This window comes from Periplaneta americana, chromosome 7 (assembly GCF_040183065.1).
Source record: "Periplaneta americana isolate PAMFEO1 chromosome 7, P.americana_PAMFEO1_priV1, whole genome shotgun sequence".
Taxonomy (NCBI): domain Eukaryota; kingdom Metazoa; phylum Arthropoda; class Insecta; order Blattodea; family Blattidae; genus Periplaneta; species Periplaneta americana.
In genome coordinates, this window is record NC_091123.1 from 81145818 (window position 1) to 81173492 (window position 27675).

Sequence of the window (27675 nt, forward strand, 5' to 3'; positions counted from 1 at the left end):
TATTGGAGTACTTCATTTCTTCTAATCTTTATATACTTTCTTCTGTTTTTATCACCTCCCTACCATTTGCTTCTTTGTTTGCCAATATTTCAAAATGAAAATTCTTTACTGTACTATAAAACATGTTTTGCGGTCATCATTTGTTTACCGCATAGTTAGTCAACTCTAAATGGCGGCTCCGTTCAAACGTTTTGGTGAAGCTAACATTATTGAAATAGAATTTTATTAAGTCAATATTTTATTGTATTAGAGTACTTTAATTCTTTTAATCCTTTTATACTTTCTTCTAATCGTGTAATAATTTATTAAATCCCACTCGTGTTTTGATTTTCTCTAGATAAATCAAAACCTCTAGTGATATTACTTTCGACATCAAACTGCGACATTATAGAGAAGAAAAACGCAACTGCTCTCACCAAATTACTTGTGAACTTTCACATCATTATCACTGTTTGAACGAAAGAAGATTGTTTTTTTTTTTCCCGACAACGAAATGTTACCATCCCATCGCACCTCTTCATACTCATCCTCTTTCACAATAGCCCTGCCAAGACTCTGGAACTCGCTACCTGCTAGCATCAGGGACTGTCGAAATAAAATTCAATTCAAACGCAAACTTACTAGGCACTTGGTCAGTAATTGAGACTCGTTCAGACATGGTTTCTTGTAAATAGTTCTTTTAATCTACCACAAAATATCTCAATATCCGGTAATTTCATCACTATAGAATTTTGTTATTGTAGGTTTAATTTGTAATTTAGTAAATACAAAAATATTCTTTGTTCTTAACTTCTATGATAAAATGTCTAGCTTTCATTAATCAGGTATTCTTGTCGTACTTTAATTTTTATTGTAATTGTAATTGTAAATTTAATATTAATTGTAATCTTATTGTTCATGTTATAGTTGTAATCCCCTGGTAGAGGGGCAGAGAAGGCCTGACGGCCTTATCTCTACCAGGTTAAATAAATAAATCTAAAAAAAAAAAAAAAATGTAACATTGTATCTCTAGAGAAAGGAAACACTATTAGGCCTACTATTCTACAGGTGATTTTCAGCAATTAACTTGTGATTTTTGACATTATTACTGTATGAAGGAAAGAGATTCAAAGTAACACTTACTTAAATGCGAGATTAAAAATTAAAGCTACGGAACTAGCCTACATCAATATCATCGAATCAATTAATGAGTTCGAACCGTCCCAATTAGAATTGCTGTCTCAATTTTTATTATTGTTTGTTTTTTATTGGTTTGCTTCTTTGTTTATTTGTTTGTTTCTTCTTGTTTGTCCGTTTCGTTTTACTCGTTCGTTTCTTTTTTGTTTGTTCGTTTGTTTATTTGTTTGTTTTTGTTTGTTTGTTTGTTTTTATTGGTTTGCTTCTTTGTTTGTTTCTTATTGTTTGTTCGTTTTTCATTTTTCTCTGTACATTGTCGTTTTATGGCGTAAAAGCATTTTACAAAGTAAGGAAAACATTAATTAAATTGACACATTCGATTGATAATGTTAATGAAATGCGCATGTGCTCAAAATCAACAATTCACGGACAATAGATCCACATTCTTGTAAGATCTTAAAGAGCTTGGAAGTACGGTAACAACGCACAAAAAGAAAGACAGTGGGAGAGAAATTCGAATAAATGCGGAGAAGAGTCGAGCTGTCTGGAATTGAAATTCCGTAGTGGCGATGCGGTCTCCCTCTTGCCACCCCCTCTTTAGTTGGCTACTTCTCTTATTTCCCTCGTCCTACTTCAAACTTTTTCGATTTTAACTCTGTTTAACTTACAGCATTTTCGAAAGACTTTCTTTATGAAACATGGGACTTGTGTCAATATTACGCAAGGAAGTTACCTACGGCTGGTTTTGTTTTATTATTTTTTCCTGATACACATAAGAGCAAGAAATACATGGTTTACTTGACAGTTTCCTACGATATACTAACGAAGCTGTCTCTTCTTGAGAAGATTGTAATGAGTTCTTCAACCATGTTTTGAGATGCTATTTATCTGCAACATTGCAGAACTGTTGTGCAAATTACATCATCAGGATCTAATCACCCAAGATCTGAAAAGGTCACTTATTTTGTTAAGGAATCATGTACACCTTTGAAAGTCAAAAATGTGATTTTTATGATCCTGTTTTATTAAGTGAATTTGCGTCTATTATTTAGTGAGAAAAATTAAAATATTTCATATACTTTTCGAGTTATACTAATAACCACAGTATGCGTCGAGTCATTTGCCTTTTTTTTTATAAGTCTGTAGCTAATTCTTCGGTAACTTAAATTTAAAAAAACTATACTTCTAATAATTTGAATAAACTTTTAGATAAATGATACTTCTGCTATCTGAAATAAAAGTGGCGATAGAATAGTAGCTTGTTTGCCTGAGAACAGTTATCCTATACTTACTTACAAATGGCTTTTTAGAAAACTCGGAGGTTCATTCTCGCCCTCACATAAGCCCGCTATCGGTTCCTATCTTGAGCAAGATTAATCCAGTCCCTACCATCATATCCCACCTCCCTCAAATCCATTTTTATATTATCTTCCCACCTACGTCTCGGCCTCTCCAAAGGTATTTTTCCCCTCGGCCTCCCAACTAACGCTCTGTATGCATTTCTTGATTCGTCCATACGTGATACATGTCCTGCCTATCTGAAACGTCTGAATTTAAGTTCCTAATTATGTCAGATGAAGAATACAATGTGTGTAGTTCTGAGTTGTGTAACTTTCTCCATTCTCCTGTAACTTTATACCTTTTTGCCCCGAATAGTTTCTTAAGCACCTTATTCTCGAATACCCTTAAGCTCTGTTCCTCTCTCAAAGCGACAGTCTAATTTTCACAATCAAACAAAACAACCGGTGATATAACACATTTATAAATTCTAACTTTCAGTTTTTTGAAAGTAGATTGGATGAAAAAACTTTTCAACCGGACAGTACAGACAGATTATTTAGTCCTGACAGCTCAGCGCCGCGAAAGAAGGAAAGTAATAGGAGTAGTGGGGAGAGCTCCGGAGTAGAGATAAGAGCGAACGGTCAGTAAAGAAATGCTGTACAGCTTAACTGTACTGGAAACACACCGCTCTACCGCATGCGTGACATCCAGTCGCTCAGAAAGCGACCGACTAACCTGAACACCCCTTGGCGTAACTTAATGGACTCGCCTGACCCAGGCGCACATTCTTGGTGACTGTCAGGACCAAATAGTCGTACTGTAGCAGTCAGTTCCCATATTTATTCTGCGTTTAATTTCCTCTTGTGTGTCATTTATATTTGTTACTCTTGCTCCAAGGTATCTGAATTTTTCCATAAGAATTGTAGCCTATATATTAAAAATGGCCACCATGCAATAGAAAGGACACAAGGCTTCGTGATACGCAAAATTAATGTAAATCTCTGATATAGCGGAGATTTCGGCGTATGTGTGGCTTTTCTGCTGCTGATGACATGAATACCAAGAAATTAAATCAGTGAAGTCCAAGGCAATACATCCGAGAAAGAGCTGAACTATGGATTATGTGTAAAAATTTTTTTGAATATTTTAAGATTGTTGGTAAGTTGTATAATAGAGATAAACAACTAGATACGATATATATATATATATCTATTATTTTAATGTACCGAAGTACATCTGATATTTCCATGCAGATACTCTGCGTCATCATACGATGAAAGAGTAATGGAACGGAGAAAAATTCTCTCCGGCGCCGGGATTTGAACCCGGGTTTTCAGCTCTACGTGCTGATGCTTTATCCACTAAGCCACACCGGATACAACTCCGACGCCGGTTAGAATCGTCTCAGATTAAGCTCCAACTCTTGGGTTCCCTCTAGTGGCCGCCCTCTGCACTACGTCATAGATGTCTATGAACGCAGGACCGAAGTCCACACATGTGCTGAGGTGCACTCGATATGAGTGACTAGTTGGCCGGGATCCGACGGAATAAGCGCCGTCTTAAATCACGAAGTGCACCTCAGCACATGTGTGGACTCATGGTGGAAACATAGTAGAGGTGTGGGACAAGCTGTGCGTGTTTTCGTTCAGTCTGCGCATGACGTCACCTTTACTGCAGGCCGCACTCGAATGACACAGTCAACATAACAGATTGTTGATGGTTAGATCTGCGTCCATAGATTTAAATGAATAAATAAAAATCATGGTTTGTGTATTCAGTAAATATTGACAGTATAGGCTATAATAGGGTCTACCTTGAAGTGATAACATTATAAAATAGAGAACAATAAATTAAATTCAAGAGTCAAGAAATAATGTAATACGGTAGTGCAACGTTAATAATTGCCTTCTGTAATATACACGTACTTTTATAATAATTATAATACATTATGCTACAAATATGCACAAAATTAGGCCCATATATCACACAAATTATATTACACATGAATTCAAGTACAATAGGAACTACCTTGAAATGATAACATAATAAAATTATGATCTATTACATATTAAACTTAAGTTTCAAGAAACAATGTGATATGGCAGTGTGTCATTAATAATATTGCCTTCTGTAATATACACGTGGTTTTATAATAATTACAATACAATGTGTAATAAATATATACATACTTAGATCTATACAGTTATTTATAACATACATTATTTTGTACATGAATTCAAATACTTTTGAACCTTCATTAACATATGTATATGAATTTCTTGGAATAATTTGTCATTATAGTAAACAAATATTTTTATATATTCAGGCTATTGGAGACATAATATAGTCTACTACATTATTTACCTTATTATTCCACACACGACATAATATAGTTTCACCATTATAAATCCCACTCTGTTAAGTAAATACTTATTCTTATGCAATTTTTTTCATTTTCTTTATAATATTTCTCTTTGAAATTCCAGACATTTTTATTATTTTATTAATTTCTTTAATTCTAATAAATGTTCTTGTTCTAACCAATGTCGTAATTACTTCTGGCGGAAGAGGAGAACTCATTTCTGCTTCGTTTTTCATGGCAGAATTAACCAAATTTAGTCTTTTTTATTATAAATTTCTCATGAGAAACAGAATCTCCGTGCACATCTGAGAATATACTTCAATAAGCATGGCAACCAATTGTAGAGCCTTAGAAGGGAGAATTAAGTTTCCACGGGACACCGTAGTAATCCAGTCTTTTTGATTAGCAGAAGTTGGCAATTTTGTGGGAATTCCAAGATTCGGGTATTGCTCCATATGTTTTGATGCAGCATATCCTGCAATATATTTTAATCCTTCCTGGGATATCCGCTGTCTTGCAGAGATTTCATATATTTTTTCTGGGAGGCCTATATTTTCTTTAGGATCTCGATCGTTGGTAAATTTAACCGCTTTCAGAATGCCTTTAAGAAATTCTGCCGTTGCACATAGTTCTTTCTGCAGATTATCATTGACTTCTGATTGGCTTGTACTAGGACCCACTATTAATGCCTCTTCTTCCGAAAGCAAATCGGAAGTGTTTTTGTTCTCACAAAACTGAGATAATGGATTTCGACCTAGTATGTACCACTTCAGTCTGTTTAAAATCTAAAGCAGAGGGATGATCGTTTGTTCTACCCATGTTTCTACTTTCCGAAAAAAAGTTTTCTACCAGATCTTGGTTAAGTTTTCTTGTGATGATGTATTCAATTTTGTACTTGTACCTCTTTGCCTCATACAACAATGTTAATGATTTATTATTTATTAGAATCCCCTCCTGATAAGGTAATTTCCTGTTTGCTTCTCCTACTTTAACTGTGGTCATGAAGTCATTCATTTCTGAGAGTATAATATTCTGATCTTGAAGGTTTATTCCGTAACTATGCAGCCCACGGTGGGTACCGAATTTAGAAACGGTATTAAATAAATCAAACCAATCATTAGTTAATTTTATTGCCTTTGAAGTTTCTTTCCATTCATTTGATCTCAACAGGTCGTTTTCACCACACCATTTCAAAGCCTTTGCAACTCTGTTGGAAAATAATTGTGCTGCCAAACTAACCTTTTGTCTTTGGGTACCACAGACACTTAAGTGTAACGGAGTTAACTTATAAGCTAATTTTGTATCAGAGGACGAGGATGCACGTAAAAGTTCATGAATTGGTTCTGATGAAATGTCCAATCCGTTCAAGTTGAAACCATGATCTAGAAAGTGATTCCTGTGTAATTTCAATAAATGTGGAGCGTCTGAAAAAAAAACAAATATTTCTCGAGTTGAATCATTTGGATTAGGAAAATTGCAATTTAGTTTGGTAGAAATTTTCAAATCACGCCACAATTTTCTGTTACTTCCACCTAAATCGCTAACTGTGGCCACAACTTGAAAACCACTGCCTTCTAACTGGCAAATTATGTCTGTTAGGATTTCTTTTGTCATTGTCTGATCATATTTATAGTATACGGGCTGCCTCTACCTTGCAAACAAACCACGTGCAAAAACAACCTGCACTGCCTTATGAGGTCCAATTATTTGTTCTCCCCTACTGTCAAAAGAAACCTCATTTAAATACATTTCATCAAATGCTAATACTGTTACACGATCTAACTCCGACATATTTGTAGCTCTCGCCTTCATTAATTTTAAGACATCATGAAGTACACCTTCCTCAAGCGATAATTGTTTTACTGCCCATTTTCTCAGAGTTGACAAATCAGGTAACGGGTAATTTAATTTTGTTCTTAAGTATCGGTATGTTTTTGGACTTAGGTTTCGAAGTGTTATTGCAGTACCGTAATCTTCTACAGACCATATCACCCTACGCTTTTTATTCAAAAGAGCATCAATTTGCCCAATAGTGAAAAATTGTTTCAAAATTTCAGCCACTTTAGATTTAACTTCTGTTTGTCTAATGTTTTTCAATGAAATTACATCCTCATGTAATTTTCTTTTGTCTTCTTCATGTTTCCTGTTGGCAGCTGTCAATTCCTTAATCCTCGTTTGTAGAGAGTAATTCTTCTCTTCTAATTCTTGAATTCTTTTTATTAGTATTTGGCATTCCTCTGTGACAGTAGACTCAGTGGCTCCGCGATTTTCCATTGTTACATTAGTGCTGGATGCTCCTGTTGCGCTGAAGTGAAAGAAAGTTAATAGGTACAGTAGCCTACATGCAATCAGGGGCGTATTTAGGCCTCGGCAGACTAAGCAGCTGTCTAGGACGGCAGATTTGAGGGAGCGACTTTTAAGCTATTACTGTTAATTTTTTATATGTTTTTAAAATTTTATTCATAACTCTTTTAAAGAATACATGAACTTAAACGCACAATGAAAAGGATATGAATAACATTGGCAACAATCAGTTCAAATTATGTATTGTAATTAATGTCTAGTTAGGTTTATTAAAGAAACTGTACTCAACGCAATGAGCTGCGATCACTGTCTGCAGTAAAGATGACGTCACACGTCTCGGCCGCTATCGCAACAGCATGCGCAGTCCCACACCTTTACTATGTTTCCACCATGTGTGGACTTCGGTCCTGCGTTCATAGACATCTATGACGTAGTGCAGAGGGCGGCCACTAGAGGGAACCCAAGAGTTGGAGCTTAATCTGAGACGATTCTAACCGGCGTCGGAGTTGTATCCGGTGTGGCTTAGTGGATAAAGCATCAGCACGTAGAGCTGAAAACCCGGGTTCAAATCCCGGCGCCGGAGAGAATTTTTCTCCGTTCCATTACTCTTTCATCGTACAACTAGATACGAATTTATTAAAGATAAACAGCAATCTATAACATGCAAAAATCATTGACCCACATTACCATCACAGCTCAAATAAAGTTTCATTTGTTTGATGATATAAACATACATAACGATGTAAGAAAGATCCATGAATCTCCGATAAAAATCGAAAGTCACAAGAGAAACTTCAAAAATGAATATCTACTGTGCACTAACATATAAAGGAGAGCCATAGTGCTGTTTTTATTTACCGAAAATAGAAAAAGAACAGTTCATTCTTAAGTACCGCTATGTCAGAAATTTATTCTCTTTCACTGCACGAAAATAACGAGAAGTTTGACATTGATCTGCATATGCACCGCCGCATTTCTCTCTCATCGTGATTACATGAATTATATTTTCCAAGTACGAGGATGGATAGAACAAGTTCGATTTCATAGGCTTCTCGCTCGTCTCAACTCAACATAGGATTTATCATTTGAGGCTCCATAAAAAGACAAACTTGCAACTCAAATATAACCACACTGGGAAAAGTGATTTCCTTGTATGATGTAAAAAGTACATTCTGGATTCCTTGAGTGGCGTTGAAAGGACATTCAGATATCCTTGTACGACATTGAAAGCACATCCGTATTTCCTTATACTGCATTAAAAGTAGGCCTACATCCAGATTTTCTTGAGTGGCATTAAAAGTAGGTACATCCAGATTTACTTATACGAGTAAATAATTAATACATATGTGTATTTACTTGTATGGCATAAAAGATAGGTACATCCAAATGTCCTTATACATCATTAAAATATGAAGGGTACACGGGAATAACGAACAAGGTCCATTCAGAATAATTTTGAGATAAATGAAATTTAAAGTTTGAGGACTTGAAACGTATAGTTTATTGTTAACTTATTGAAATTTTTTATCACACAAGAATGTACCATTATAAAGCAAATATGTGACAAAATATTGTTTTGATTTTATGAATTACAACAATGCAAAACTGCAAAAAGTCTACTTTGCTACGTTTTATAAACGGGAATAATGAACAATGTCACAATTTAATTGAATATTTGTTGGGAATAGAATCAGGCATAATATTTTCAAACAATGTAGCATATGTTTACTTTCGTGTAGGGTATTCTTTTTAAAGGTTATAAATATTGTTGACCCATTATAAATATTTTTATCTTTGAGTGTTCATTGTTCCAAACAATTATTGAAAAACAAATATACACACTAATCTAATTGCACTGAATTTTCCATTGTGAATGAATATATTGAACTATAAAATCGTCTCATTCACTGTTATAGACTTCTTGTGACTCGTCATTGGTGGGAGGAAGACTGAAATATTCTCTAGCAGTTGGAGAACAAACATTTTAAAAATTTGTAATTCCTTGTACTTTGCCTTGTAGCTGTTTACAGTTTACAATGATGAATGGTTTGGTTTCCTCCTAGAATTCGCAATCTCTTGCTTCCAGTCATCGGGTGCTTCACACCTTGCTCTCTGATTGACGAGTCCCATATTTTGTCACATTCCAGGTACAAGTGGCCTCGAGTGGGAAATGTGATCCACTGAGCATCAAACCTCTTCTTAGTATGTACTACATAATGAGAAAATTAAATACCGTAAAGTTCCTATTTTGTCCGGAATAAGAATCGTAGAAGATACGGAATTCACCAACGCAGCTTGGTACAATATTCATACAGTGGTGCCATAACTTAGAGCAAACTTCATAAGAGCCTTTACTTTAAATATTTTGGTCATACATGTAGAAAACAAGTCTTCCTGTTGACAGCGTATGTATGTTACAAGAATAAAAGGGCAGCTGTCTACGATAATAGCTCTCAATAGTTAAAAAGTTTGGAACTGATAATTCTTTTGGAAAACCATGCAGATAGCCTCTTTGTACTCTGACTTCCTGGATTTTAGACGTGCAGCCCGTTTTACTTCATAAAACTTTTGCCCTTTTTTCTTGTGCAATTCATTCTTCCAAATCAAATTTTGTTTCTCCTTCTCAAAATTATTTAATTTACTTGCATTTTTTTCATTGGAAATTTCTGATTTAATGTGTGAAATGTCAGCTAATGTTGTATTTAGTGATAAAAATTACTCTCTATTGCTCGTAAGACACAGGGTTCGCAGGAAATTTTTCTAAGTGTAACTTAAGCAGCTTAGAAATATTAAGTCCTCTGGAAGATACAACCTTCGGCTATCGTGACGAGATTAGTGGACTTTCTGACCTCTAAGTGATTGAATGTGCTGACAAATTTTAGATAATATTTCTCCTTTCATTTGGTGAGGCCTGTTTCCATGTTTAACTCTTGTTTCTGTATGGGCTTTTCCAGTAGTAGCCAATGACGTTTTCAAAGTGACTAAACGTCTGCCTGTTATTCCATGTAGAGCAATAAATGCTTTATAGCAAACGAGAACATCAGTATTTTGCCCATCTTTGTTTATTCGCATTTTATAGCTGTAAGAAAAATTATGAAAATCAGCTTCGGCTTGTGTTTTTCTGGATCTTCTTCTTTGCACAGGAAGTACCGAAATTAGTTCTGAAAGCTGAGCATTTTGAGTGTCATATGATGCTAACTCATTGAAATGTTTAATAAGATCGCTTCTTTCACTTTGGCTTAATTTCTGAAAACACGGAAAACGAGAACATTTACAGTCTTCTCCCATAATGTGACTCATAGCACGAATTTTTTTTATGCATCTGTAACACATCCTGTAATTTTTCTCTTCCTTAAATTTACAGAACATGGAATGGGTCCGGATAATTCATTTTCTCTACCGTCAGACATTATAAAAATAAATTGCACTAACCACAAACACTACAATATGTACCATGAAAGTATAATAAAGGAAATAATTAATACCCTACCACAGATACCTGAACACTGGAATAGTACAGCTGTTTGTATTATTATGCTCACAAGTAGTTCTAATGAAAATTAATAGAATTTATTGTCACATGGAATAACAGCTAAACATCATACAGTCATTTAATAATATTATTATTGTATAATACAGATCGTATTGGCATATGTAAAAATAAACTAACCAGCAATGTGCTATGACTCTAAGATTGAGTTTGTAACAGCTGTCTGCATTAGTTTCTGTGTTTAAAATGGACATTGTTCGTTCTTTCTTGGGATGGATGTGACATTGTTCATTCTTCCAAAGTATACAGAAACTTTAACGCAGAATACTGAGGACAATTTTCGTTCTTACACAAAACCAATGCATCCACATGAAAGTACTCCCCTTCTACTATCAGATGGCACTATTAACTCAATTTCGATTTTTGATGGGCCTTGTTCGTTATTCCCGTGTACCCTTCATATATCTACATTTACTTGTTTGACGTAAAAGTAGATACATGCAAATTTTCTTGAACAACATTAAAAGTAGATTCCGGTTTTCTTCAGTGGCACTAACAGTACATCCAGATATCCTTGTGCTACATTAAGGAAGTCTGTACACCGAATTTTGAAGGGGAGGGAAATTGTTTTTATCGTTTTTCGGTAGTTTAATATGATGCGCAAAACGATAATATGATTATATTTCTTCTTTTAGTCATATCTTCAGGAAAAATAAAAATATAATTGAAGCGATGAGATCAATAGCCATTCAAGTCCACTTCTGGCCATTCATTTTTTGCAAATTTGAAATTAAAATTTGGGTTATTTCCACAAGTGTCACGACTTTAAATGTTGGTATACTACTTTGTCTTGATCTCTAAAACAACCAGAAATATTGCGTGCAAAATATTGTAACTTTTATACAAAACAAGGATATAACTTTTATCTCAAAACAACAATATAATCATTTTCTATAATTCAATGTAAACACTCCCGTCAACAATGGGATTTCCACTACACACAGCAACACAGTATTCGTTATTGCACTCCACAGACGACAATGACAATTTACTTGGATTATTGACAACAACAATGTACTGCTAATCTTAACTACTGTTCACAAAGCACTATTTACAACACAAAACTGTCAGTTCTCAGTTCACAGTTCGTTTGCCTTGGCTAGTTCTTCTAGCTCAGTCACTCAAGTTCACAGTATCTCGAAACTCAGACCTTCAGAGACAGTCCACTGAACTTCGAACTCAGGTCCCCCAACTGCGGTCCATTGCACTCGAACTCCGGACTTACGGCGACAGCCCAATGGCCAGGATGCTCCCACGGCTTCGGACACACTCAAGTCGAACTCCGGTCTCGAAGCTGGCTTCACTGCTACACAAGGCTGACTGGCTTGCTGTCCAAAACTAGCAACGACTGCAACTAACTGCTCAGCTCACTTGCGTCTCGTATTTATAACTAAACCATAGTTTCGGGAAAGTACGATGCTGGAAATTTCTGCAGATGCCGAGAAGATGGCGCCTCTCGACTTCTCTGGATTTCTCCCCTCAGTCGCAGACGCATTACTTCCCTCCCTCTGCAGCGGTCGCCGTCTCTCCTCTCCTCTCTACGCCGCGCCGCCCCCCAGTGCTCCGTGGATCTCGTCCCGTCTCCCGTGCGCCCTGCCCTCTTGCGGGACGCGTGATCGAGTCTCGACGTGGCTGTCAAAATATAATAATTAGATAAGAAATAAAAAAAGTATTTTGCATTTTTCTCGAAACTTGTGTAAATGAACTTGAATGGTTATTGATCTCACCGCTTCAATTTGTAATAATTCTTAATGTAAAAAAATGTTATCGATGAAATTTTCTTTTTTTTTTTTTCCAGACAGCTCACTGAAATGTTAAATTTATTTAGCCGGTTGTATACATAATAGTAATATGCGTTACAAGAGCGGCATGTTGACGTTTTCATGTTCGAGGAAAAGATTGAAAAAGCGAAACGTAGTTGAGCTTTTTTAATTTCCGAGAATATGAAAAACATACCGCTCGTGTATCGTACATTATTTTGTACGAAGATCGTTTATTACATACCTGAAAGAGGAATTTCTAATTAGTTGCAATGAAATCTCCATCTTGGTTTCTGTTCAATGACGGGAACTTTGGAAAACAAATATATCTATCTTCGACATTGTTCCTATAAAATGTTTTCTGTGTTTACTATACTCCAGCAAGCCGTGATATACGTCTGTCTTTTTTTCCCCCAGTCTATGATGAGTCTGGAATCTTGTTGATTTTTTCACGGCTTCCTTAATGTTACTTGCATTACAAATGCAGTAACTTTTGTGGTATTGTACAGTTTACTTAATTTTTGCAAATATTTAAAAACAATAATTGTCAGTGCAATTTAGGTGAAATTGCAGTGGTAAGTTTCCAATTTATAATTATTACTATATTGAACGTCTTTAAAAATTATATGTTAAAAGTCTAAAGCAGTAAAATGGATATGAAGCTTAAGCGGTAAGAATAGGGAAATTGTTATGTGTGTTACGTTGGGAATACTGAATGTGGTATTTCACACTTACCGCGTATTGGTTGTGTGCAGAAAGCAAGCAAATACGCACGATCTCGCACAAAGGTATATTACATATGCCCTATTTTTTTATGCATTTGTATCTTTAATAACTTCTGAGAAAAGTGCACGCAAAATTGAGGAATTTAACATTATAAGATATGGAAACTTTGATAACTTTTTTCCTGCATTTTCTTATTTTTTTTTTTTTAATTTGTGCACTTTTCTCAGAAAGTATTGTACCCAAAAGACTGAAATTAATATGTAAGCTTAATATCAATGTGATGATATTTTACACAGTAGGTTAAACAAATTAAGATTATTACCATCTTCTTAATTAAAAAAAAAAATCTATGAATTTTTTTTTTTTGCCAACCGCTCAGTGGAATTTTAAATTTATTTAGCCGATTGTATACATAAAGGTATGTACATATGACCTATTTCTTCTACATTTGTATCTTTTATAACTTCTGAGAAAAATGCATCCAAATTTGAGGAATTTAACATTGTAAGATCTGGAAGTACAGACTCTCCTTAAAAGTAGATTCAGATTTTCTTATACGGTAATAAAAATACAACTAGATTTCCCTGACTGCTATTGAAAATGCATCGAGATTTCCTTGTAAACCATTAATCAAATGTGCACCCAGATTTCCCTGTACGGCACTAGAAGTATACATCCAGATTTCCTTGTACGGCATTAAAAGTACTGCAGATTTTCTTGTTCTGCATTAAATGTAGGATATATGCTAATCTCGTTGCACGAACTTAAAAGTACATAATAGGCTATCTATGTTATATCTTGATATGCTGATGCATTTCAGTGCAATACCTTGGTTATGCACGTAGTTACAGAACAAAGGAAGTGGTGTGTGTTACAATAATTCTCTACTACCGACATCACACACGCACCTCAATTTTATAGGGGAAAGGAATACAGGAACTGAGCAATACAGGTTCGTTGAATATGGGACTATTGATCATTGTGAGAAATGTTTCAGCTTATTGTTCCGTACACGTAACAAAATGGGAATGTCGCGATTTATATTTTTTTCCTTTTCCGACGATGACAAATGCTCCTTTTAGTTTTCATAAATGGGGTTTCATGTGTAAGAGGCTAAAACGAGGGCACAGTATTTTTCACAAAGCTTTCAGTTACTCGTGAATGTGTGACGGCCGTTCTAGACTTTAAAATAACCGTGGGGAATCATTTTAAAATATACAATTGAAATACAGTACCCGAGCGAAGAAATTTGTACAGTCAATATTTTCTGTGACATTATAGAAAACACGCCAATATTCTGAAATATCGACCTATTATTTACAGAATGTTAAAGTGGAACTCTTAAACTATTCTCTTACACTTTCGATCGTCCAGTTCAAAAATGCGACAACTAAAAAATTGCCATATTTTAGTTATTTATACTACTGAAAGCCCCTTTCGGAGCTCTTTCCGATTCAGTATTGAGATAAATCATATTTATAACTAAAAAGAAAAAAAACTAAACAAACTGCTTTAGAAATAGTTATAACTATGGACTTTACTAATTCACTATTAGTACATTTAGAAATGTATTAATAATGAACTGGAAGACTGTGATATACTCGTCCCGAATACTGACTCATTTCTAATTGTCGTGGTTATGAAACAGAACTCTGTTCCTTTCTAAGTGATTTATTTGAAACTTTCAACTGAAGATATCTCAAAACTTGTTTTTTTTAAGTTGTCGCACATTTGAACTAGACGATCGCTTTATTAGTGTGGTTAGCACTCATTGTCAGATCACAAACGGAAACGAATAACAAATAATAAACATAATATTCTATTACATTCTGTGACAGGTTGCAGCGTTGGCCAGTTGGAGTGCAAACTGATTTCAACACGTTTTCAAGCTCTAGCGATACCAAATGCAATATGTGTGGCTAGTTGTTCACATTATTATGTACTAGAAAAACAAAGAGTGCACATACCTTTTGGGACATCGGACTGCCTCGTTGTCTCTGAAAATAAAATTAAAAGCAAAGTTAAACATGGACACAGATGTGAAAAGGAGTCCTGTAATCCCATGATGAAAAAGGGATTGTTGGTAAATACTTCTGCAATATCTCTCCATTAAGGGGAGTCTGTACACTTTGTCAAAATGAAACTGGCCGGCCTCTTAAGTAGTTAAAATTTTCCAAGTCCCTTCGGGTGAGCGCGCAGTTCACTACCGTAAACCTCCGTGCGCCGCTTTAGTAAATTCCATAATACAAGGCGCTGACATGGATGAATATTTTTTAGGATGCAAAACTTACTGAGTTTCCCGTAACACATGCTATAGGCGCTAATGTAGAAACTGATCTTGCTGCCATCTGTTGGACGGTGGAGAACTTATTACATCTAGCAGCGCACCACGTAGCGAAAACAAAAACTAATTACTTCATGGATTTAGCGCAGCGCAACTGGTGACGAAAATGTTAAACTATGCAGAAAATATTTCTTCCCTCCCACCCTCATCGATAAACTCAACTAACCCAATTTAAAATAAAACATTTACATTTTTATTTCTCATACCATCTTCCACTGAAAATTCTTACCGGAGTCAACAGGAAGATAAAAGAGACTATCTATTTTACACTACCGAATTAAAATATAACCAAACAGAGACAGAAAATAATGCAAAAGGTTATATAATTGGGATTGTATTCTTTGGGTATTTAGTGTACAACGCAATGGAAAAGTCTGCAAAAACTACTTAGATAGTTAAATTTATTATATATTACTTTACAATACATTCAACAACACTATTTTTACAACATCCATAAACATCACTGTTTAACATACACTCCTTACGCACACACTTTTTTTTATGTCCACTCATTTACAAGTTTCTGGCTGCCATCTTGCCTTCTCGAGCATAGTCTGTTCGTCTCGAACGAACGGATAAACAGAGAACTCTGGGTAATCTACCCAACACGTAATTCTGATGTTCACCACCCACGACGTCAGGCGCTGGTCGTCTTATTTGAACCCCGTTCCGTCAGATGGTGCTGACCGCAGTTTCGCATTCTATTATATATTCATCCATGCCACTGATCTGGGCTACCTCCACAGCAAGCTTCGAATCTCCGTAGTGAATTTTTTTGTGTTGTCTTTTCTTTTATTTTTTACAACTCGTATTAGCGTAGGCCTAATATAGTCAAATAATTTTGCTTATGTTAATTCATGTTACTTACAGATAATTACAAAATTGGTGAACATTTGTGGTCATAATTGCAGGAAATGATATATTATGGTTTTTGTTGTTGTTTGCAAATACCACGTTTAGGCCCTGATGATCACGGATTTAGATTAGTATAATCATATTCCCTGCAGCACAACTTGTAAATTAATTATTGCCAATTATTTAACCGTCAACATATTTACTGAATGTTCCTTAGGCAATAGAGTGCAAAGCAGCAGCGATTAATAAAACAATTAACACAGCATTTTAATATGAAAGCTCCTAATTGTCGTCTTTAGTGTTACTTCCATCTACATCAAAAGTTTCTATTAACACGAAAAATATAATAAAGCGAAAAATATTCTAAGGATAAAAAATGACGAAAACCTGTTACATTTTCACTGATGCATTAAAAAAATTACTAACTTCGCAAAGATCTCAACTTGCAACCTCACGAACAGTTAGCTAACGCTCTACCACTACTCCAAAAGTACTACTGCAGTAAGAACGGCATTGTAACGAGCAATGGTCATACTCCACTTGAGAACCTGTTGCACATTATATACTATTTGTGTTACAATATTCATTGTTTGAACGATCTGTCTGTTTGTTATCTCGTAGATGAAGATTTTAGTTATTAATAGTTGTGTTTCCCATTATAACTACTAGAAGAATATACGAAATCTATTGAACAAAGCCTAGCTGTCCCGAGCGCTCGCGGAAGTACCCGATTCGAACTTAATCTCTCGGACGCCGGCCAGTTTCATTTTGACCAAGTGTACACCGAATTTTGACCAAAAAAAATGAAATTTTGCTTTTTTTTTAATTGTTTTTAGGTATTTTAATTAGTCTATAAAATTATAATATAAATTTATTTCTTCTAATTGTCAGCTTTTAGCCCTATCTTTAGCAAACATATTGTAGTAATTCTTAATGCAAAAAATGTTATCAATGAAAACTTTTTTCTTCCCAACCGCTGAGTGAAATTTTAAGTTTATTTAGCCGATTATATACATAAAAGTATGTTACATATGCCCTATTTTTCTACATTTACATCTATTATCACTTCTGACAAAAGTTCACCCAAAATTATTGAGGAATTTAAAATTGCAAGATATGGAAACTTTGACATCATTTTTCTGCACTTTCTTATTTTTTGTGACATTGGTACACTTTAATCAGAAAATATTGTACCCAGAAGGCTGAAATGAATATACAATATCAATGTGATGGCATTTTACACAGCAGATTAAAAAAATTAAGTTTATTTCTATCTCCAGCAAAAATAAAAAATAATTTTCAATCATTGTTAATGCAAAGAATGGGCCGTTCAGAGCAGAAGTAGTGTAAGTCAAAATTGGATAATGTGGTTTAAAGTAAAAAAGCGCAAAGTAAGAATTAATATGTCCTTCGTGCTATCCACTGACTATTAATAGTTTAAATAAATTGAATATTAATTGCTACTTTGCGCTGTATTTTACAGAATGTTTACTTTAACCCTCATTACCCATTTTTGACTTACAAATTCTCCTCTGAACGGCTCAAATGTTACTAATCAATTTTAAATGTATTTAACCGGCTGTATACATAAAGGTATGTTACACATGTCCTAATTTTTCTACATTTGTATCTTCTATAACTTCTGAGAAAAGTGTACCGAAAACTGAGGAATTTAACATTGTAAGATATGGAAGTACAGATTTCCCTTAAGTAAGATGTGTCTTGATTTCCAAGGAAAAGTTTGAAGCCATCATTTCATCACATCAAATTAGTTCGTGCAAGGGATCGAAAGGAAAGAGAATATAAAATTATGATTCTTATTGCGTTCAACCCCCCCCCCCCTGCGCAACTGGAATTCTCTCAATCCCGCGACCAGTGAAGCTGAAACCCAAGTAATGGAAAAACTTAATCCTCAAACAGAAATCCTTTCAGAATCCATTTCATTACTCGTTCATACTATCAAATTCCGTCTTTTTACCTTACTTGATTCAACCTACTGGAAAAGGTATTATCAAGGGTTTTCTTCATTACATAAACTCAAAAGCAAACGGTAACTTTCACATTACCTAAAGCGTCATCTATTGAATCAATTTTGTCACATATTATACGATATAATACTCACACAATCTCACACGAAATCTTAAACACAATAATAAACATAACACAAACACAACTGAATTGTAACACGAGGCAATAACAAAAGTAAACATATTGTTCTTCTATCTTTGTAAAGAAACAGGAGTATACCAACCGTTGCTTACGAGATTACAGTATATACAAGCTGGCGCATAGCACGATCAAGAGTGGGTCTCCGAGCGTCATGACAATTTCTGCCGCTAGGTTCGCTTCGCAGTTGTATTAAATGATGAATAGTTCCATTACTAAGCATTGTGTCTCGTGAAAATTCTTTGATTAATTTTGCATTACTGATCTAGTACGAAGATTATTAACATGCCAATCATATTACAGTCTTATTTGAGATTTATTGATGACTTGTTAAATAACATTACGCAGATTTTCAACGTCAATTAATGGAATTTACAATAAGTTTCCCAAAGGTCTGAATTTGTTCAATTAAAAATTTTGTTTTCAAACTACATTCTTCATCTGGTTCATTTACTTTGGCAAGTTGATTGTTTCCAGTTCCGTGTTTTTCCTTCAGATTTCGTTCCCTCTAATTTGTTATAATTTCTGAAAGTGAACTACCGGTGACTTCTATTTTCAGACATTATTATTATTATTATTATTATTATTATTATTATTATTATTATTATCACTATTATTAAACTAGTATAGTTCTTAGTTTGTCTTGCCTTAAGACAATCAGTAGCGTTATTCGAGGAAGAGAGTATGATTAAAAATAATTCATAATGGCGAAATATTCCACGACAATGGTTAATTATTTATTACTGCTGAATATTGACACATATAAGATTTGCATTATTTAGGATACAACATACGCAGCAATGCGATTTTAATGTTGCGTATGCCGAGTTTAGTGTAACGTACTCCCCTCATCCTCTAAGCCAATTAACATATTATTACGACATTACGAGTAATAAATAAATAATAATTACTACAATTATTATTCGTTGTGATAAAGTACAACTATCACTGCATGGTGTACCGAAGAGTTTACTTTATTGTGACTTTTAACTCAACAATAATGTTACATTTATTTACAACAACAACCACAAACCCGTCAACAATGGGTTTTCCACTCAACACAGCAACCAGTAGTCGTTATTGCACTCCACAGCACAACAATGACAATTCACATGTATTATTGAGGAGAACAACAATGTACTTCTAATTCCAAGCACTATTTACAAAACAAAACTGTCATTTCTCAGTTCACAGTTCGTTCGCCTTGGCTAGTTCTTCTAGCTCGCTCACTCACTCAAGATCACGGTACGTCGAACCCAAAACTTCCAGATAACAGTCCACTGCACTTCGATTCCAAGACTTCCAAAGTCAGTTCACTACACTTCGAATCCAAGACTTCCGGACGCGTTGCCCTAGCCTGGACGCTGCCACAGTACTCACTCAAGTTCACTGTACTTCTAACGCAAGACTTCCATTGGATACGTCTCCGCTAACTAGCTTTCTCGCAGGTGACTGTCTAACTAGACTGGGTCGAATGAACTAACTCTGCGGCTCACTTGCCCCTTCTATTTATTAAATCACACTTTCTCGAATGTACTGTGTCTCAAAGTTTCTACAACAATCGGTCTCCAGACATTTCATTACTTCCGCTGCAGTCGGTTTCCTTCCCCCTCTCTGCCGCGGCCCAGAGCCCGCCGACTTGCGTCTCCTCTCTCCTCCGCCTCCCTTCCCGCGCGCCATCCTGTCTGCCGGATGAGCGCTCGACTCCCGAGGCAGCGAGAACCTTCCAGCACGGTTGCCACATTATGTTTTCATTCAATTACATGTCATGAGTGACGACAGAAAACAGCTCAGGGGAGCGAGATGCAGACATTATTAAAAAAGAAATGGGGCAGTATGTGCCGTAGCAGAATCCTGCCGAAAAAATGACTATTGGAGTACAAGCGTTTTAGTTGTTCATAAATAAATGTCTTCATATTTTTGCTCGATATCTTTCAGCATTGACAGCCCCTTCATAAAAAAATAGGCCTTATTATATTCATGTGCATTCAAACGACACCACACACCAATCTTATCATAATGTAGTGGAACTTCATGCAGAAGTTGGAGGCTATCCGTGCTCCAGTAACGGCTGTTTTGTGAAATAACATGACCATGTAATTCTTCATCCGAAAATATGATTAATTCAGGTTTATCTCTCCTATGAACAACATTGTCCAGGATCCAGTTACAAAATAAGACTACTCGCATTATCGAGCAGTAGCAATTTGTGGATCACTGTAATTTTATAGGGTTATAATTTAAACAGAGTAGTGGTATTTCTTTGCTGAGGAATTTGAAACTCTTGTTTCCTAAGCAAGCCGACGGAGAGATTTTCTTGCGTCATGTTCCAGTTCTTAAAATATATATATATATATATATATATATATATATATATATATATATATATCGTAAGATCACAACGTCTGGTAACATATTTTGTAGTTAAGAGATCCTTTCTGTCGCAACTTTTTAACAAGATAAATTTCCCTACCTGGAACATGAATGTCATGACATTTTCTTACAAATAGCTTTACCACTCTTTTGAACGAGATCATTTTTACATACATATACATAAAATTCTTAGTTTTAGATTATATTTACGTCGTGAACTAAAATCTAAAAATATGCCTTAGTCACAATGATAACAATTTTTACGCTAGGTCACTTCACTAACAAATTCTAATCCAAAATACACTTTAGTCACAACGATAAACATTTTTTCGCTGGGTAAAACGTCAATTCACTAACAAATTCTAATTCAAAGTGACTGGCTTGATTCAACACCTTGCGTTGCCTATTTCACTCCCCGATTACGCCTGAACTATTACAGTAAGAAGCCGCGGCAGCGTCAAGGAAGTGTTGGTCTTGGGTGGGCTGGGCTGCTTACGCATGCGGACTGGCAGTGCTGAGCGGTGGGACAGCCTGCAAGACTCTACCTCTAGTCTACAGCGAATCAAGAAGATGAAATGAACGGAAAGAGAAGTGATAACATTTGATGAATTTTGTAAACATTAATCACCCTCAAAAACATTCTATGCTGTTCGCTCATCAGCATTCTTTTTGTTTTACTCAGTTCTGGTGATGACCGGTGATCGGAGAAATTCTGATGAAATAATGGAATGGAGAAATGATTGAATGATATAGATGCGTATATTAGGATAATGAGAGAACTCCGGGTAAAACTCCAACAGTAATATTGACCGCCCCATGCGTTGTGATTTTTTCAATAAATATCCCAGGTCTGACGGAAATTCAAGTGTTGACCGTCTGCATGACAGGCTGATGGTCTAGATCACAATAAGAAACATATTTGAACGTAATTTCACGCAATAATACCGTTTTATACATTTTACTCTTACATTTTTATAAAGGGAAAAAATAATAATTTATTGTACATGTAATTAATAATTGTAGAGGGCGTTTCGTAATTTTAACATATTTATATAAAATACATTACTCTAGAAAGTAACTTTATTATAGATGTTAAATAGTACATCTCTTAATAATTTTCCTCCGCTACAACCTTTAAAAGTTAATGTATTTTCATTTTACTGCTATTAATGGAATTATGAAAACAAATGGGTTTAGATGTGGATTTTTTGTACATTAATTTGACAAAAAGCTTTTAGATTAATACATTTTTAATGCAAATTTCCGGAAACAAAATATAACCAATGTAATAGGTTCAAAGAGCGCGTCAAATGCTACAGACTTCTCCATAAAGTTACGATTATAAGTGAACATATTTTTTTCGGTTTCCCTTAGACATAAAAGTACAAGGAAATCATACTATTACGTTTCTATCAATGTATTATTATTGCTACAGATAGAGCCAAGAAAATGTAATGTGGCATAGCTATATTTCGAAAAGAACGTTGTGACATATATGGAGACCTACAGTATGTTTTTATACGGAAAAATTCGCCCCGCTGAGTTTTAAATCAGTCGGATTAGTAGGCCAATGACATATTTTAGGGGTTGCTTATGTCCTTCTTCCTACTATAGTCCGGATCCGCTTACTTAATACCCTAAGGGTGAAACCTAACATTTTTCCCCCATTACTGTATATCCTAGTGGATTATGGTGATTTTCTAGTTTGAATGTTGAATTTTCTTTTGCAAACTTCGTTTCGAATTTAGATATTGAGAAATACTACAACTGGTAGTGATTTTCTAACTGTTATGTTGGCAGCAGGAACAGCTGTTATCGGCAGTGCAAATTCTGAAAATTGAAATTGTTCTAGATTTCTGAGCCGTTTACTGGAAGCTAGTGAAATTCGAACATACACATAATTAATTAATATCAGTGTTATATTAATACTTAATACTTATTTTATGTGTTGTGTTGTGTAACAATTCAAGATTATAATAGGATAAGTGTAATAGTACATTATGCAACGAGCCTATAATGGTAGTAATTAAGACGCGAGTATGTTTGTTTATGAAACAAGCACAAGCGAGTTTCATAATTTTCATACGAGCGTCTTAATTACCATTATAGGCAAGTTTCATACGACTTTTTATGCTCGACCATATTTCTAACTTGAAATTATTCAGAAGTATTCATTATATTTGTATCTGACAGAAGATCGGAAGTGACCTTGTTCATAGCTCTTAAATTGTGGGATGTGCGCAGACGCGAAAGTATTGATTTTTTCCAAGAACAATAATGTCACTGACCTTGATGTAATGTAACATGAACTAATTTTGACATAACCTGGAAATTGATTTAGAATTGAAAAACGAGATGACAAATTGAATTTATTTGAATATTATTTACATTAACGCTAATTATTATAGTAACAGAACATAACCTTCTGCGACAGTATTGGATTTCCAGCCTCCGTGACGTTTCCCTCGTTGTCTTTCGATTGCATATCCGAGAATAATCGAAAACCTGAACTTTAATGAATAGGCGTACTTTAATGACATGCATTAAAGGACTGCTACCAGGTGTATAATTACTACATTTCGGCATGGTAGAGCATAAATAAATATAACATATGGTGTGATACATGCACTTGAGTGATCGATAGAAAATGCGCACGGAGACGGCAATTGTAACTAGAATAGCAAAATTATTAGGAGTACGTGTTCTTAAGCATACATTTCATGGTGATATTCGGTTTTCGGAGTTTGTACTAATCATTTCACGTGATCAAACAAAATACATTTTTAGGTTAGGTCTCGTGAATCGTGAACTGTTTAGTCAAAGCAAAGAATTTCATGTTGTCAGACAAAATACATTTTAATATTAGATCATATCTACTAATTTCCAACATAATGTGCGAGTGGTTCAAGAGAAAAATATAGGCCTACTCTTTCACAAATTATTGAACCATTTAGAAAACACCTCCCAACATAAGGATGAGTTATAGTAAATACGTAAATAAGGAAGGCACCTTTACTGTTAAGAGTACATTATTATTATTATTATTATTATTATTATTATTATTATTATTATTATTATTATTGTACATGGCATTCAGATTTTACCTTCTTTGTGATATCTGGTATTAGTTGGCAACACTGAAGAAATGGCCAAATTAGCCTTTTAGGAACTGCTGTTGCGTAATCCTCACTAAACCTGCAACCCCTAAATGTCATTGGCCTGCTAAACCGACCGGTTTCAAACTCTTGGCGGGATGATTCTTCATGTATAAAAACACAACAAACGAGTTACTCTTACTTGCGTCTTGAGTAATCCAGATGGTAGAGAGAACGGTTTATAACAAAATATAAAACGCACGTTTGTCTATTATTTTCAAGTCTAGAGAAAATTATAGGCCTTTTATTTCATTTCACTTTTCATTTGCTTATAATCTGTAGACAAATCCATAATTTTGCTGTACGAAATATCAAGTACTATACAATTACAACTTAAAATCATATTCAGATTATAATCATATAATGTTTTTTTGTAGGGGACTAGCTACAAGGCAATGAAATATTATAATGTTATACAGGACTATACAGGCTTTCATTTCAAAACTTCCCAGTCTCAATAACTATTTCTATCATTTAAATTTAATTAATAATAAAACACATATCAATTTAAATATTGAGCGGGAAGTTCAAAACCAGTGTTAATTGCATTTTAGGTTCCATTTCCTCACCTTTGGTACTCTCCAATTGAAATTTAAATTGATACCTCTATATTATTGTTTAATCAACTGTCCGAAGACGGGTTTGAACCTCACAAGTGACACCAATAAGGCATCACTCATGAGGCATAAATAAGCCAAGAAATAATGGGGCAGGGTGGACAGTACCCCTTCCCCTCCATTGCATACATCGCTGACAATGACACATTTGAAAAAGTATTCAATTGTTCACACGGCGCGGTCTATGGCGTTCTCTACGGCACTCGACGGCAAGTGGGCCCGGCGTCAGCACTTGTCATTCCCGCTAAAGTCAGCTATTAAAATTACAGTGTTCATATTGTTTACTAACCTTGACTACAGAAGGTGTTGAAACTGATGTTCCTCTGCTGCAACACATTCCTGACATCTACAAAGGAAATTGGCATTTACACGTGCTAGTTCGTCTTCTGTAATTCTCCTGATTTCTCGTACAATTCTGTCTTTTAACTCACGGATTGTGTGCGGATTGTCTTTGTACACGTTATTTTTTAGATTTCTCCATAAATATGTAACACTACTGAAACTTGTGATAACTCATATATGATACTGAATCATATGTGAAATGACCACAAATAAAGAGCTTTAAGATTGCCTATTACATTTATTTACATTGACAACATTTTAACAACCATTATATTTTTAGAGTTGTTCATTAGTTAGTATAGCAAATATTTATGTCAAATAATTATTAAGAGCGCGTAGCTCCAATAAAATTAAAAGTGGATCCAGACAATACCTTCTAAACATATGTAAAATCTTCTACAGCCTTCTAAATTTTATTATTATGGTTTCAGGTTTGTTGTAGGACCGATAGTCCGAATGTTTAAGTATTTAATTGCAACAATGAAGGCAACCGGCAGTTGTTAAGCGGCTATAATAGATCTAATTGAAGTAAAGGTAATGCGAAGTAAATCGAAATTTTTAATTGTGAAAGGTAGGCTATGTCATAATTGAAAATAAATATTGAGAATAAAAAAATATAGAGTACTATAAATTCTTTACATATTTAATATTTTAAACATTAATGTCAATAAAAAACGTATTTACGTCAAACTATTGAGAATCAAGGCTCCACTATCAACTATTTTCAAAAAAGGGAGTTTAATTTAAGACTCTGAGTGAAGACCTAAATATATTGTTGTTTAGTCAACTGTCTAAACACTGGTTTGAACCACACAAGTGACATCAATAAGACACCAATCATGGGGCAAATAAGGCAGGAGATAATAGGATAGGTTGAGCGGTTCCTTTCCCCCTCCATTGCATACACCGCTGATCAGTAACGCATTGCACTAATCAGATGACTCTAATATAAGAGTAAATTAAATTGTACAAATGAAGTTAATTTAGGCTTACTGCAATAAGTGAAGACAAAATTGGTGTTTATGGATTTCAAAACAATATGTCCCTTGGCATCAAACCAATGAACGTGATGCGTTATTAACACAAAGCTGTCGTTTGATTATTCTGGGTAAAAAAAAAAATTCAGCTTTCTAATTAAACTCTGAGACGAGTTGAATGGACGACCGGAACGAATTTTATTGGTGAATGTACTAATCGAATGGAATGCATGAATGGATGAACGAACAGGATAATTAAAATTAATTAATCAAAATGAATGACTGGTTGGGTATTGAAATGCTTTCGGGTTTAAAGAGTGAAACTAAGACTATTGTTAAAATAGGAACTAAAATATCAAACTGATGGTGATCTACGAATTTTAAGAAATTGATTGAGCGAAAAAGATAATAGGAGAATGAAGTGGAACTGTCCGGAGAAACAAATAGCTGCATAAGAATAAACGAAACCTACAGTGTTTTATCTAGCCTATAAATCTACGTTGCGTAGTAACGGTTAGCACGTCTGACCGTGAATTGAGCGGTCGCGGGTTCAAATACCTCGTTGAGACATGTTACTTGGTTGTGGTTTTTTTCCAGGTTTTCCCTCAACCCAATAAAAGCAAGTGCTGGGTAAATATCGGTGCTGGACCCTGGACCCATATCGCTGGCATAATCACCTTCATTAATCAGTCAGCGTCGTAAAATAAACCGATAAAAATATAATCTACATAATAGTGTTACGTCACACACCGTGAAAAGAAAAACTACAGTGCATATAGGCTACAAAAATGCTGCAAAAAATAGCGAATAGTGTATCAAAATGATTACAACTATTACCCGTATTTGCAGGTAGCCACTAAGGATAGAGCACACTTCACAAACACTGCAATTAACAAATAAAGCAACAAACACATACAATGAAATAAGAAAGGAATACAAAGAACATAAAATACAATATTAAGTTAATAACCAGTGTCATATCGTTATCGGGAGGAGAGCAATGGTAATGAAAGCTTTCAATAGAAAAATGTACATCAGATCTATAGACTTCTGGAAATATAATTAAGGAAGAGACTATTGAAGCTCTTTGTATGGAGTGCGCCATCCTACTGGATGTTCATTTCAAAGTGTGTCATAACGTCACTGTTGTGAGTCAGCAATTTGAAGCGAGTTTCAGCTTTTATGTCAGAGAAGTTGCCTATTAATCAAGGCGTTAAATCTGAACTTGAGAACGTGTACGGTATAACTTGTACGTCGTAGCAACAGATGGCGGCCTGTACGGTCTGTGTGCTACCATAACCCCTTCCGAACTGTGTTTTGCGCGGGAAAGTCGTACGCAGGGTATTTGTTATCATCGGTTGCGTACGGCAACATTCCACAACACAAATCAAATTCTCCGTGTCCATGCTGACCGTCGAAGTTAATGTCAACAAATACGTAAGTAATCGTCTTAACCTTCTCCCCATTTCCCGACAATAAGAAAGAAACTCACCTCAGTACGTGTTTCCAAACAGTTCACATTCCTGCCACTACAAGCGTTACCGTACGTATCGGTAAGTACTCTTCAGAATAAACGCCGTACTTGCCAGGCAACTTCTCTCGCACATAGGTAATATGCCTCTGCGGAAGTGTAGGAAGATTGAATTCTCTAGGCTCATCGGCTAGCCAAATGACGGCATACAGCGACCCATGACACACTTTGAACTGAACACGCAGTATAGTGCAGAAACTTTGAGATTACGACGAA

The 27675-nt window shown here is 35.1% G+C and overlaps 1 protein-coding gene across 1 annotated transcript in view; it reads right to left on the bottom strand.

Moving 5' to 3' along the window:
- Window positions 1–27675, bottom strand: part of LOC138703225 (uncharacterized) — a 1345654-nt gene that overhangs the window by 564532 nt on the left and 753447 nt on the right. The window contains exon 3 of the mRNA XM_069830937.1: window positions 15067–15096. The gene's annotated coding sequence lies outside the window, so the exon portion shown is untranslated. The remainder of the gene's footprint in view (window positions 1–15066; window positions 15097–27675) is intronic.